The 13,766-nt window shown below is 41.6% G+C and overlaps 1 long non-coding RNA gene across 3 annotated transcripts in view; it reads left to right on the forward strand.

Moving 5' to 3' along the window:
* Positions 1-13,766, forward strand: part of LOC113839597 (uncharacterized) — a 156,824-nt gene that overhangs the window by 35,871 nt on the left and 107,187 nt on the right. For 2 of the 3 annotated variants that reach the window (XR_011809145.1, XR_011809144.1), the window contains exons 2-3: positions 4,121-4,205; positions 7,327-7,477. This is a non-coding gene — a long non-coding RNA (uncharacterized lncRNA). Of the gene's footprint in view, positions 1-4,120; positions 4,206-7,326; positions 7,478-7,731; positions 10,311-13,766 lie in introns of those variants that run through there. The other variant, XR_001187978.5, reaches the window with a different exon arrangement.

Below are 13,766 nucleotides of genomic sequence, written 5' to 3' on the forward strand. Positions count from 1 at the left end.
GTCAGTCAAATACCAACAAAGACATCGTAAAACTTACCAGAGAAACTAAGGGTTCTCCTTAGGCAGATTAATCACTGACAAAAGTAAAAGTAACAGCCTATTTACATTACTGATCTATCTGGGAGGTGAAGCCAAGGACATTTTACCCTCCAAATCCCCAATCCTTATGAAAATAAATAATTCTATAGCATTTGACTGCATGGATTCTCGCTGACTTCAGTGGGACGACCTGTAGAGCATAAAACTGAGGGCTCATGCAAGTCTTTGGATCAAGTTTAAATGTACAGCATTCCTGCCCCCAAATGTTCAGTAATATCCCAGCTAGCAAATGTGCCTGTGCCCTCCAGTACAACAGGCATTTTTTCCATGCTGTTTACATTATCACTTGCTAAATATATCACAGTGCTTCCCTAGCATTGCATGGCTTTCCAGCCTGGGAATTTCAGATATAACAGAGTGCATGCTCCTGCCACACTTTCAAAGAAAGCCTACCCTGTACAGTCACAGTTCACTAGTGACTGTCCTACAAGTCAGCTTTTGAGAAATGTTCACATGCGATGTTGGAGAGTAGGTTTACTCCAGCACTGCTGAATGTAGGGTCTCATGGAGACCCACAGGGACAAATAGCATTGTGTCTTTCCTGTTGCATAGCTTAGATTTTAGATCTCTAAAAAGACATGGCATGTCTTTTTATTTGCTGTGTGTCAGTTGAGAATGTGGAAGGAAAGAGGATGTTTAACGGGGAAGCAACACTTCCAAGGAATGAGCGATACCCTCGTGAGTTGCCATGACTTTTGAAAAATAGGATAAAACCTCAGCTGCAAATGGAGCCAGCCTGCTGCATATGTAGCACATGCATCGGGACAAAATTCCTTGAAAACAGGAAATGACAGGAAGATACCTGACTACATCTAGATATGAATGTATGCAGCTTAGTTTAAGCAATGTTGTGCCTTTATGAATGCACTTGACTTTTAAGTCTGTGTATAAAGGATCTTCAGAATTTGATTCAGGTGAGACCAGAATCTCAGTGCAGAAAATGTGAGATTGTTTCCTGAGCTCAGAGTGCCTGCAATCACTAGCATGCTCCAATCCCAGAACCAGCAGGTGAACCGGCACAGGTAGGAGAAATTTTCTTGCCTGCACTTGGTACCTATGACCATGGTTTAAAAGAATAAATTGACTCAGTCCCACAGCCTTCCACTAAGCTAGAACAGCCACCTGAGAGTTGGTCGTGATATGCTTTTTATTTCAGAGATTCATCAGAAGTTTTTCTGTGTCAAACATCTAGCAAAGTTCTCTTCTGCAAATAGCTTTGTCAGAAAAGTCTCTTTCCTTCTAAATACATCTGAGTTGGTCACATCAGTGGTGTGACAACAAGGTGTGAAACATATTCTTGCATGCTACTTGACCTTTTAAAAGGCAATCAGTAAAAAGGAACTATTTGCAAATGCTTCAGGTTCAATGAAGCTGTGCCATACATCCTCCCAGTTGCCTGCCATGAGGTTAAAGGTAGCTTTACCTCCGGTGTAGACATTAGTGTTGTACACATTTAGTGCCAGCAAGGTTGAGATACAGCAGTTGTTAATGAATATGTTAATTGTGTCTGAAGGATGAAGGTCAATGTGTATTTTTACAAAGATTCTTGATGTTTCTGTTATTTAAAAAAGAAAAAAAGAAAGCCAACATAGAGTCCAGAATTTAATTCATTTTCAGACTGGATGCAGTAGCTGTACTGTTTTCTATCTCATGTATCTTCTTTTTCCTCATCCCCTCTGTCCTCCTGTCTTTCATCACTAGAAAGAAATATAGGGGAAAACAAAACAAAACAAAAACAAAAACAAAAAAACACCACTTATCAAGGCTACATATTTTCAACATAAATGCTTCCATATGTATTTCTCACAGCAGCTAATGTCATCATTTTTTTTTTTTCTCTCTGTAACCAGGAAGGGGCAGAATGTCATTAAATCTGTTTTTCAATGATGGGTAACTGGATATAGGATGCAAGAGAATGGCAAGAGATTTTTCAATAACCAGAAGAACGGGAACTGTGAAAGAGGCTTCTTGCATGAAAAATAAAAAGTAGTTTAGTATCAGTCTTCAGAAGGAATATTATGTGAGGCACTAAATTCCTGAGAGAAGGAATACTTGTGTGTTGTTTTTAATGGGCATAGATTGTGCATCCCATAAATTCCATCTGTAGGATCAGAAAGGCATATGCTGTTTTCTTTTTGTGTACGTGGAACGGCTCAGTTTTATTAAATACCTGCTGGTACCTATTGCTATTTGAGTTAACATCAGTTAAGCTCTTCACAGGAAACACTCTCTTAAGTGACAAGAGCTACCCAAAATGCTACTTCAAAGGTACAAAAGTAAGGCCCTACTTCCATACTGCATACATGGGTAGGATGTGCCACCTACCACAGCAGCTGTTCTAACAAATACTCTAACAGGTCTAACTCATAAAATTAGAAAATGGTTACTTTCTCAGAAATGCAGGAACATAATACCATCTGATGTTGTATAAACATGTTGACCCTCTTCTGGAGCTACCAGAAAATAAATATTAGTAGCTACTAACCTGTAGGGAATGTCATCTTCAGTGCTCAAGATCTGAGTGACAGTCATCAGCCTGGAGAGCCACACTGTCATTGTGAGTTGGTAATTTCTAAATGGTGATACTGGAGAGCATTTCCCAGCTCACAGGACCTGCTGATGTCTCCCACCACATCTGTGTGCTGGGGGAGACCAGGGCATGCATTGTCTTCATATCGTATCCTGCTTTTTGTGAGTGGGGAATGCTAGTAAGGATACTGAAAGCAAGCTCTGGTGTATTCTGACCACAAAGCATAGTAGCCATGCGCTTTAGACATGTCTGTAGCAACTACGCCAATATAGAAGGAAGGCATATGTATACAAGGGAAGTTGATTTAAGCCTGCAGCAATTTTTCTCCTCCTTTCATAATAGAAAAGCAGTCTATGGGGCACTATTTTTTTGCATCCTGCTTCCTTCTTTATCACTAACAATAAAAGCAAGCTTAGAATGACATGGGCAGTCAGAGATCAGAGATGTGATATTGTGAAAGCCCCCGTCATCAACCTGCACGAGCATTAGCATGGTGTGGAAGCAGAGGTTGGGGTGAAGATATTAAAGCTATTCTAAGCACCTCATATATGGTCTGGGGAATGCTCATTGAGAAATCATCTTCAATGTCATGCAGTTAAGGTGTGAGGGACAAAAATGAAAAAGGGTTCCATGGTAAATGGTTTTTATACCATCCTTGGCTGGTAAAGCTCCTCAGAGTGGGGGAAAAAAAAAAAAAAAAAAAAAAAGAAAGAAAAAAAAAAAAAGAAAAAAATCATCTACTGCAAATAATATGTAATGCATTGTGTGTGTACAAAGAATACAGGCAATTTGAATCCTTAATGTTCTCTTTCAGAGTACAGGAGAATTGAAAAAAAATATATAAATGAAAGTGCTAAGTCTTCCCTGCATGCATTTTTTTGCTCTAGTATTTTATAATTAATGTTATTGTCACATATTCTAAGCTTTCTTTATGCTCTGTTGTCTATATAGTGCTGGTTACTATGCAGTCTCTGGGCAAGGTAAAAGAAAGTCAAGAAAAATGGTGAATGCATTAGTAGACAGTCCATTACTGATTTTATTCAGCCTTGAACTATGATTGTTTGAAATGTCAGCACCAGGAGAAATACATCCACTTGCTTATGTATGTGAGACTTTTCTTTAGAATGTCGTCTTATTGTTTTTGTTCCTGACAAACTTCATATACACACACATTTAATCACGCAGTACAAATTCAATAGTGCAATTACCTCTGTGACTTTTACAGAGGCTTCCCATATACTGAAGAGGCAGATTGAATTGCAAGGCAGCATGAATTACAGAGATAGTTCCATCAAGTGTTTCTGGTGCTGTTATAAAAAAACAGAATGAACCTCAAGTCACCAGAAATCTGAGACAAAATTATAGCCCCATGCTTCAAATAAAAGCTTGTGAAAAATTAATGTGTGAATGTTAAATTAATAGCGTTCATTTTGAAAATGATAAAAAGGAACATGTCTTTAAAATGTGCCTGCCTCCCTTTCCTTTCTTTAGTGTTCAGGAGGCTTTCCACCAAAGGAATGGCTTTTCTCTTGCAAAATAAAGCTGGTTCAACGCTCTCTGATTTGGAGACACATTTGTAAGTACTTTCAGCAGTTTAAAATTCTGTAGGGTGGGTAGCCCTCTAATCCATGCTCTCCAAATTATTTTTGGCCAGGCTGAGTTAAAGCCTATAATCACGGGGCACCAACTGTTCTTGCGGCTGCGGCACAAGAGGAAAAAGGAGATTGCACAGGCCCATAGGATGATACGCAAAATATGTGTCCCTTAACAAGGAAAAAAAAGAAAAAAAGGATGAATGAGCTTTTAGGGTATTTTCAGCCTTCCTCAAACATGGTCAAACAAGTAGGTAACAGGCTGGACCAAGAGGGGAGCCACAGCACTGAGAGGTGTGTGAGAGTGTGCCAGGGTTTCCCTTGGGGAATTTCTGAGCTGCTGCAGCCTGGCCTTGCCTGTAAAAGATGGCAAAGCTGAGTGGTGTCCCTGAGAGACCACATTAGGGTTGATCTCAGGTGCTTTCTTCTCTGACTGCCCACTCACACAACAGCCACGGGCAAAATGTTTATCCTCAGATAGCCTCAGAGCACCATCCCTTTTTAAAACTTAATTCAGTCCGAACTGATGGAGAGGGCTTGGTTGCTACCTCCGCAGGATAAAATCAATGAGGAAATAAAGACTAACAATTTGCCATTCTGAAGCCCAAAAAAAAAGCCTTTCATCCTTTATCGTGATGTATCAAAAGTGACATCCATTCCTTACATTAGCGTCTGCAGACTCTAATTATGCATGTAATCTAACAGCTGGGGGGAGTGGCTTTTGATGCTTTGGGCTGCAGGATGCTTTGGAAGGCTAAAGAGTGCTTGCTAATAATAGGATCCTGAAGATGTTATGTGGGTCTCCTCGTGGAAAGGTCCCTTTTCTCTCCCACCCAGAGCTGACCACAGGGCACTGAAAAGCAGTGTTCAGCCCCCTGAGGCTCCCCTTCTCCCCATACTCCCGGCAGCTCTGCTGCCTGATATCCTGCCATCCCCCCATTAATCAAGCTGCCCAGTTTTGTTGTCTGAGAGCGGGCTTTTCCTCTTCCTGCTGGGAAGGGAAGCCTGCTTTGTCCTTTTAGCCATTTCCAGCCCCAGGATCTGCAGATGGGGCTGGGCAGCAGGGAGGAGGTGAGGAAAGAAAGACGGGCCTCTGCAGCCTGCAGGGGGGAAGGAGAGAGGTTGGCTTCAGCCGGAGTGCCTTCTGAGAAGGAGAAAGAGGGGTTGTCAGCCCCCTGCCTGGGCTATAAGGGCAAGAACAGCTTCTGGGTTTCATTTATTTTACCCATTAGTTGCCCGCGGTGGCTTGCAGAATGGCAGCTACAAAAGGGAAGTTCTGAGGTCCGCAGAGTTATTGTCCCCTAAATCGCCTTTCCCTGGCACATGTTTATAAACAGCCCTCCCTGTCACTGACAACAACTATCACGCTCAATTCAGGGCTTTCCTGTGGGAGTGAAATGCTATAAAGGGGAGGAATTCAAAAGCCCCTACCATCACCTGGGTGTTTTCCATGCTGAGCTCCATTCATCACTGCCACATCCAAAGGCTTTAACCCCTCGTAGAGCCTCAGCCTAGCCAGTACAGAGGGACAAAGTTACCAGACTAAAACTACTGAAAGCCAGGCTTGCTGCACACCCGGCGCCTCCACCTCTTGCAACATCCATGGCCTGCATGACAGGTTGGAGAAGGTTCAGGGAGACACCAAATGTCAGCGATGTGGCAAGGCATCAGAATAGGAAAAAGATTTATTATGGGTGTCAGAAATTAAAAATGTCTGTTACCTTTGAGGGCAGCCAAGGAACGTTCCCCCGGGCCGGTCACAGACCCACAGCAGCAGCATGTTCATTACCTGAGATGCAGCTCCAACCACTCTTTTCCCAAAACAGGCTCCTACAGAAGGAGTGCTTTATGTGGAAATTGACAGTTTTAGAGGTAAAGCAGACAGTACATTGCTTCCTCTGTGGGCTAGGAGCAAGTGCTGCTCCTTCAAAGCTGGACTAGGGTGAGATTCTGTCTGTAGTCCCCAGAAGTCCACAAGGGACTGCTCAGGCCAGGTCTGTGGGGATGATATGGAACAGACAGAGCTGGGGGTGCCAGCACAACCCCCTCAACTGGTTATATCTTAAGGGAAATATATACCCTGCATCCTGGTGCTGGGAACTGCTGCCTATCTGTTTCTTCCAGCTTTTGGTGGAGCAAGAAGCAGCAGGCTCCCCAGCTTTCTGCTTTCTCAGCTGACCCAAAAGAGAGGAACAACTTTGCCTGAAACTATCAGCAGTGACACACATCTATTATGTCTGCTGTTGAGTCACAAATGTCTTTTGTATAGAAACAAGGGGGAAGTGAGGATTGCTGTTCAAACGCTGCTTTCTCTCCTTGGACTGGCTATAGGGTGCCTGTGCTATTCTGGGGACAACAGTTACTCTGTGTCCTTCATTCTGCATGCCATGGCCAAGGCAAAGAAGATTTGTCTTGCAGAGAACTAAGGAGTGAGTCAGTGCTGGAGTCAAGGACAGACTCTGGGAGCATTGCATCCTAGTTTCCCTTGCTCGCCCTCACATAGCATCCCAGAGAATTTTGAAGAAGTCAGGGGTGCAACACAAAACCCTGGGAAAATTAATAAGCAGTTTCTGTAACGGCCAGTTTTTACAGTACTGGAACTGCAAACTGAGACCTGCAAACTGAGAAGACAAGAAGATTCCAACTGAGCAGGATATCAGTTGAATTAACTTCTCCCCCCATTCCCTGCACTTGCCAAGTTCCAAGATACTTTACCAAGAAAACAAGAACCAGATCACACGAGTGTTTTCCATTTAGATTTTGTCTAAGCTAAAGACACTAAAGAAACCTTTAGGGAAAATTAAGAGAAAAAGAAAATTGGCTCACTCTCCCCACTTATTGCTTTAATAGAAGGAAATGAAACTTCAGGCTGTAGTTCTTAAGCCCAAGGCCCACAGCAATCTGTCGCTCTATGTTTTCCCATGGAACTGGGTAAACGGAATACTGTTTGGCCTTTAATAAATGAGAAAATGAACACATGAAGGAGTACTTTATCAGAAGTGACAAGAGCAAGAGCAGAACAATCCAGAGGAATAAATAAAGCTGTGAAATTTAATAATAATATTCCCTAAAGATATCACAAATTCTTTTCTGACTATTGCATAGGTTCCCTGACTACCTTCTTCCAGAGACTGAACTGTGTTCCATCAACATTTCCATTGCTCCTACTGTTTTAACTTGCTCAGGACAAGGAAACCACCTCAAAATACTACTGGAAGGTGCTTTAAGAAGTTATACTCCCATGTTTTCTTTCAAGGTAAGTGCGAATTGTTGCTTTGAGAAGTCTAATTAAAGTTAACTGCTTATGGAGAAATGATGGGCTTGCATGTTTCAGCTCTCCCTAGGGATATGCCCTTCCCAGCTGAATTAAGTTGCCACTGTGTTTCACTAATGTGCATCTGATGCTTAATGAATTGGGGTGTTATTACCATTGGGTAGAGGTGGATTAAAATTAAGTCCAAAGCCTTTCCATTCATTCCACTAATTATTCTCTGCATTCATTGCACACAGATGAGACGATGAAAGGCTCCCTGTTGTGCAGGATTTGGACATTTCACACTTGGAACACAAATTGGGCTGATTATCCATACAGCATTATTGTCACATTTGTGGGTTTTGGTGCCAGGAAGCAATAAGCTGTGAACTGCCATATTCCCACTGTCTCAGCCTCTGGGGATGGGAAGGAAAACCCCTTTTTTGTATGTCCTTCTTCAATTTCGTATCTAGATCATTTTGGCTCATAGACCTATACCAGAGACAGATTCCCCTCTCCTCTCTCCAAATGTAGAAGCAGCCATCACTCTGAAGCTTTGGAGGCATTCAGACCATGCTTCTAAAAATCAGGTTCCATTCTTCCATTCCCATACTCACAGGTTTCAAGCAAAACGCAAAGCACTGAGATGCTGTAAGCGCAATCTCTTGGCACTATCTGCTGGGGAACACAGTGCTGGAAATCTTTTGAAATAGATGGCTTCTCACATAAATTACACTCTGCTAAAAGACTTCAAGGGATTCTAGTTCATGGTTGATTCTTATCCAGGCAGAAAGTCTTGAGTGTTTTGGATTGCCCCTCTTTTAGCCTGACTTTCCTAGGTCAAGGGTAGACAAAGTCTTTACTGTCAGGATGCTGGTGTCCCAGGGGCAGACTGCTCTGCCATAAAGACACATTCAGCCCTTAGTTGCTGATCCAGTTATGCAAGTGCATTGCTTCATGTGATTTCTGTAGTATAGTGAAGTCCCTTCTCCATTAGGACAGGGCCTGATGAAAACCCAGCACTGCACCAAATACTGGATCAAGACTTAACAATCACTCTTTAGCCTGTATTCTTCCAGAAATGCCTGACATTTTTGTATATGTACATGTATACAAACAGGCTGATGATATACAATATATACGCACAACCTCATCTTACAGGTAATATAGTCAAGTTACACTTAAGGTACACTTATTTCTGGAGTTTCAAGAGAACCAATTAAAAAGAAATCTTTGGATGTCATAAAACTTGACACATTTGTGTGAAATACTTCTATTTTGAAGAAATATTTCAGAATATTCATATTAAAAGTTGTTTTGTCAAAAATCTACCAATTACAGCAAAAGGGAAACTAATGAGGAAAGCAAGTCTGGCACAGAACTGAACAAACTGGAGGCATCTCATACATAAACTTGGAATCAGATCTTACTCACGTCCCATGGATGTGTGAAATAAACTGACAGTTTGCTTAGTCAAATGTCTTGTCTGGCTGATGGCTGCAGCACCAGCACATGAAAGAAACTATGTAAAACAGGGGACAAAAATTATTCTTCAGCTGTACTCCAATAATAATGTTGAAAGCAACTACATCTGTGTTATGAGGCAGAGGCAGTATAAAAAATTACTGTTAACCTCACATACTGCAAAAACTAGGGAGGTGTTAAACAATTGCATTCCCATTTTGGGAAAATATGACTATGACTGTATCCTTGACAGAAATAAGCTGTGATTCCAGAAATAAGGAGCAGAAATAAGCCATAATTCTTTAGCCTTCCAGAATTTCATAACCATTGTCAGTATTAACCAAGTCACAGACTTCAGGGTAATTCTCCAGGAAAACTTTGGAATCTCCTAAGCAAAACATAAATACAAATTATTTTTAAAATAGTGGCTTTAATCCCAGAGTTGAGGGAGCTCACTTGAGAATTTATACTTCGACATATTAGGACTGAATCTTAGGGAAAGGTCTAATGTTATTTTGTGCAATTGGCAGAATTGCAGCTCCGATTTTTCCTTACACCCACCCTATTTAGATTCAAAGCCAGTCTCATATGAGAGCCTTTAGTAAGTTTTCTCTGAGGAAGAAAACCTAATGGAGTCCATGTACTGTTATCACAAGTCCATGTGTGTTCCTACCAGAATATGACTGGCCCTTGACAGTCACAGACATGCACCAGATGCATGCAATCTATTTTGGGGGTGAAGTGGCACTGTCAATAGTGAGAAGACAGGCTGGTCATGGGACTTTTTTACAAAGTCCTTTATCTTTTTTTACTGCAAAGGCAGTAGGATTTTGTAACCTGTCAGGGTGTAAGCTATTCATTGGTTTTCCAGCTGTGTGGTGGCAAAATACAGCCAATGATGTGGATACGTGGATACATCCTGCCCACTCACTGATTTGCAGTCCTAGGACTAAAGTGCCTCCTAGCCCACACCCTGCATGGTACAGACTGAGCTCTCAGGGTTTAACCATGCACTGAATGTTTATAAAGTGTTTTGTGAAACAGTCAGTATAATTACATTTTAAAGTTAAAAAAAAAAAATATTTTGCAGAACTGAGACTGAAACTGCTGTATGTTATCTGTACGCCTGCTAAATGCTGTTCAAACTGTTTGCTACTCTAAAAAAATGAAAATAACATTCATATAGAGCCGTTCTTCTATGGAGACCATTACATCTTCTTGAGCCAGACACATATGCTGTTTAGACTGTACTTATGTGTTAAATCAAAGCCATCTAAGTAAATGATGTAAGTTCATGAGCCACTGCTGCATGCCCTTGCCACTGAGCTTAAACCATTCATAGTAACACTGTCCAACACACAAGTACAAGACATTTTTATTGATACAATCACACTCAATTACCTTGCACACCATGGTTACACAGCCCTTGCCAGTCAATGTTGAGATGGGTATGTGGCAATTTCTTCCTTTGAAAAAGATTATATAAGTAACTATAAAACTAAAAATAAATAAAACTAAAAATAAATAAAAAAAACCTGCTGCCATAGAATAGGACTCCCTGAGCAAGCGAGATAGTTAGCTAGATATATTCTGCAGGAATTTTGTTATCATGTTGGGATTTTTATGTTCTGTAAGCCAGCTGCTAAAACACGCTTCATTGGGATGTTAATAAAATCTCTCTTAGGGGAAAAGTAATACAACAGGCAAAGAGATTCAAGGAAAAGGGGGGAATTTTTCCCAGAAAGAGCCACCTCAGAGAGGAAAGTATTCCAGTGGTGAGTACGTTCACAGGGGAGGTGGGATTGCCTCCACACATTGCCATACCCTGGGCCTTCCACCTGGCACAGGCCAAATACACAGGCTAATACAATTTTCTCATGTGCTTCTGCTGGGCATCACTTCCACCAGGCTGTTGTACCAGTCAGGGGCATGAGACACTGCTCCATCGAGTCCCTCAACCTATATGCTGACATATATTCCCTCATGGAGTCTCACGTTTGATAAGATGTCCTCTGGGGTGAGATACTGAACCAGAAATGCCTTGCCTTGCCTCCAGAGGTGTCCCTCACTGTCAGCAGTGAGCGAGACCAGAGCTTGTGGGAATACTTGGCAGCTTGTTCAAAACTAAGTGTTTACCTCTGACACAAAGATTTGAATTACATCATTCAACATAACATTTGACTGGAGAGCTTAGAGTCACCGATAAAAAAAGCAGGGGCATCGCCTGTTTATTTTCCTGTTGGGAACATCTTGTGGGCTTTCTTGCTCTGCTGATGGTTATGAATGTGTTGTTGCTTTGATCCGAGAACACAGGCCTAGGGACTCTTCATTAGAGGAGTGACATACAGCATGCAGATGCTGTGCATGACATTTCTTGACCGGAGAAAGGTTCAGTGCTCTTGGAATGAGGCCCTGCATGCACGATCCCAAAGCTATCCCAGCGCTCAAATGAGGAATCTGAACTTAAAGGAATGTTTGCTCGTTCGTTCACCCTTAATTAGTTTGTATCCACTAAAGCCATAATACACTGTAACTCATTGACTGAACATGAAAGGCAACAAATTGGTTAATTGAGAGAGAGCAATGCCGTGCCTGCTCTGTTTGTGGGAGCCAGGGCTACTGCTCCCCAGGCAGAATTGCCTGCAGAAGGACTGTGGGGTTATCACCACACTGATCCCATACACCCTCTGGCAACAAGGGCAGCAAACAGCCCATTGTGCTGCAAAACTCCTGAAATTTGCCTCCTCCAATGCACTTCCTTTGCCCTCCCACACCCACCCCAGATGCACACCAATTTCCAGTCTGCATGTCTGAAAGACCCTGGGTGCAAGCAACAGATGCTCTGGTTCTCTTGCTAATGCCCTTCCTCCCCCAAAGCCCCCTTTTGCCTCTCATGCTTCATCCCCCTCCATCATTCCAAGGAACTGGGAAATGAGAAATAAGGCTGAGCAAAGGAATTGCATTGCAGCCTGCACAGGGCTGGAGCAGCTGTCTTTTTATCTCCCAGGTTTGGAGAATTTGTCCACATATCCTGCTTCCAGCTGCTTAGCTGTCAGGTCTGCTCTGCTCAACTCCCACTGCCATTCACTTCGAATTTCTGTGGAGAAAGCTCTCTCCACAACTTGATTTTCCTAATGGCATGCACAGCCTTCAGTTCAGGAGGGTCTGGTGAGACTTCTTGTCTTCCCTTTTGGGGCACCACACAGACAGCCAAGATAGAGATATTTATTTGGTTCTAAAGGAAAAATTCCATTCTTAATTGAAAAAAAAAAAAAAAAAAAAAAAAAAAAGAAGAAAAAACAAAACAAACAACAACAACAACAACAACAAAAAACTATTAAAACCTTTAGTTACATCTGCCAGGCATTCCAGTGAGAAAACAAATAGTGGTAGTTTTCTTCCACTTTTCATTAGAGACCTAAGAATTTGAATGTCTGTAGTGAATGCCAGCCAGTTGCTTTTCCTTGAATCTAAAATAATTGAAATAACAAACATGACATGACATTCAGCTGGAAATTAATTCAGCCAGCTCAGAAAGTAGCATCACCAAAGTCTAGCCAATGCTGCTCTATAGCTCTTCTCCAGCAAAATGGAACTGTAACTATTGCAAGGAGAGAGCACTTGCAGAATATTTCTTTTCAATTTTGCTGCCAGAAATATCACAGTTGCCTTTCAAATGTCTGCAAACATTCCTGAGAGTCTTGTGATGCTGAAATACCCAGTAGTTTTCCAAGCCAAGTCATCAAATCCTGAGAATCTGAAACTCATTTTTAAATGAGTTTACTAATACTTAACTTGCATTTGTGCCTACCTCAAAGCCTCTTCATTGTATCCTAAGAACAGGATGTCATCTTTACCTGTTAAGATATTCAAATTATGAACTAACTGGCTTTCATTTTGATTGACATCATATAGATTTCTTTAGGTTGGGTAATACACTATTTTTTCACATAAGAAAGACGAGACTTAAAGATTCCTTTTTAGCATAATGTATCTGTCCAAAATGGTATTAGATTGAACACTGAATGGAATTATCTCCATCAGGGAAGAAATAAAAAAGGCCTGGACTAGTTCCATACTTTGAAGAGAAGTTGCGTTATACTATTCTGGAGCTAAAAGATATAATGACAGTTTGAAGAGTTTTGGTTGGGTTTGGGCTTAGTAGTTCATTAGAGACACTTGATTACTTGTTTTGAGCTTTTTTTTTTTTTTCCATTTCCTCATTCTGAAGCCTAAGTACACAAGCTTCTTTATCCACATGCTCTTGCCTCACTTGGAAAAAAAAATCAGTTGGGCTTGTTTATACCTGTGTGTTCCTACCAACCGATGACAGTGCATACCATTATCCCTCATTAGGGTGATGAATACTTACAGCTGTGCATATGCTCAGACCTCTTTGTAACCTTTTGGACGTGAACACAAAACTGTGAATAGGGCGGTCTGCTGCTCTGAGAATGTGCAGCACTTCGCAGTCACTCACATGCACGTACAAATTTAGAGCCCAGCTGAAAGCAAACCTCAGTGTCATAATGCCTTCTTCATGCATGCAAAGTACATTTTAACAGCCTTTGTGTTAGTTACCACATATGTCTAGCAGCTGGATGCTGAGAGACTGGGAAACTCAAACTGTACAGAAGAGCCATAAGGGAGTGCTTGATGAGTATTTTCCAAGTGAACAGCACAAATAAAACTACAAGTAGAAACCACAGTTACTCTAACACAAATCCCTGTCTCACCACCACAAAAAGCTCCCATTAGCCATCCTCTATACTTGGCTTTCCTTTCACCCCAGGTTTTTGATAACAATCAGAGATGAGTTGCTGTACAC

This window comes from Anas platyrhynchos, chromosome 4 (assembly GCF_047663525.1).
Source record: "Anas platyrhynchos isolate ZD024472 breed Pekin duck chromosome 4, IASCAAS_PekinDuck_T2T, whole genome shotgun sequence".
In the NCBI taxonomy this organism is placed as follows: Eukaryota; Metazoa; Chordata; class Aves; order Anseriformes; family Anatidae; genus Anas; species Anas platyrhynchos.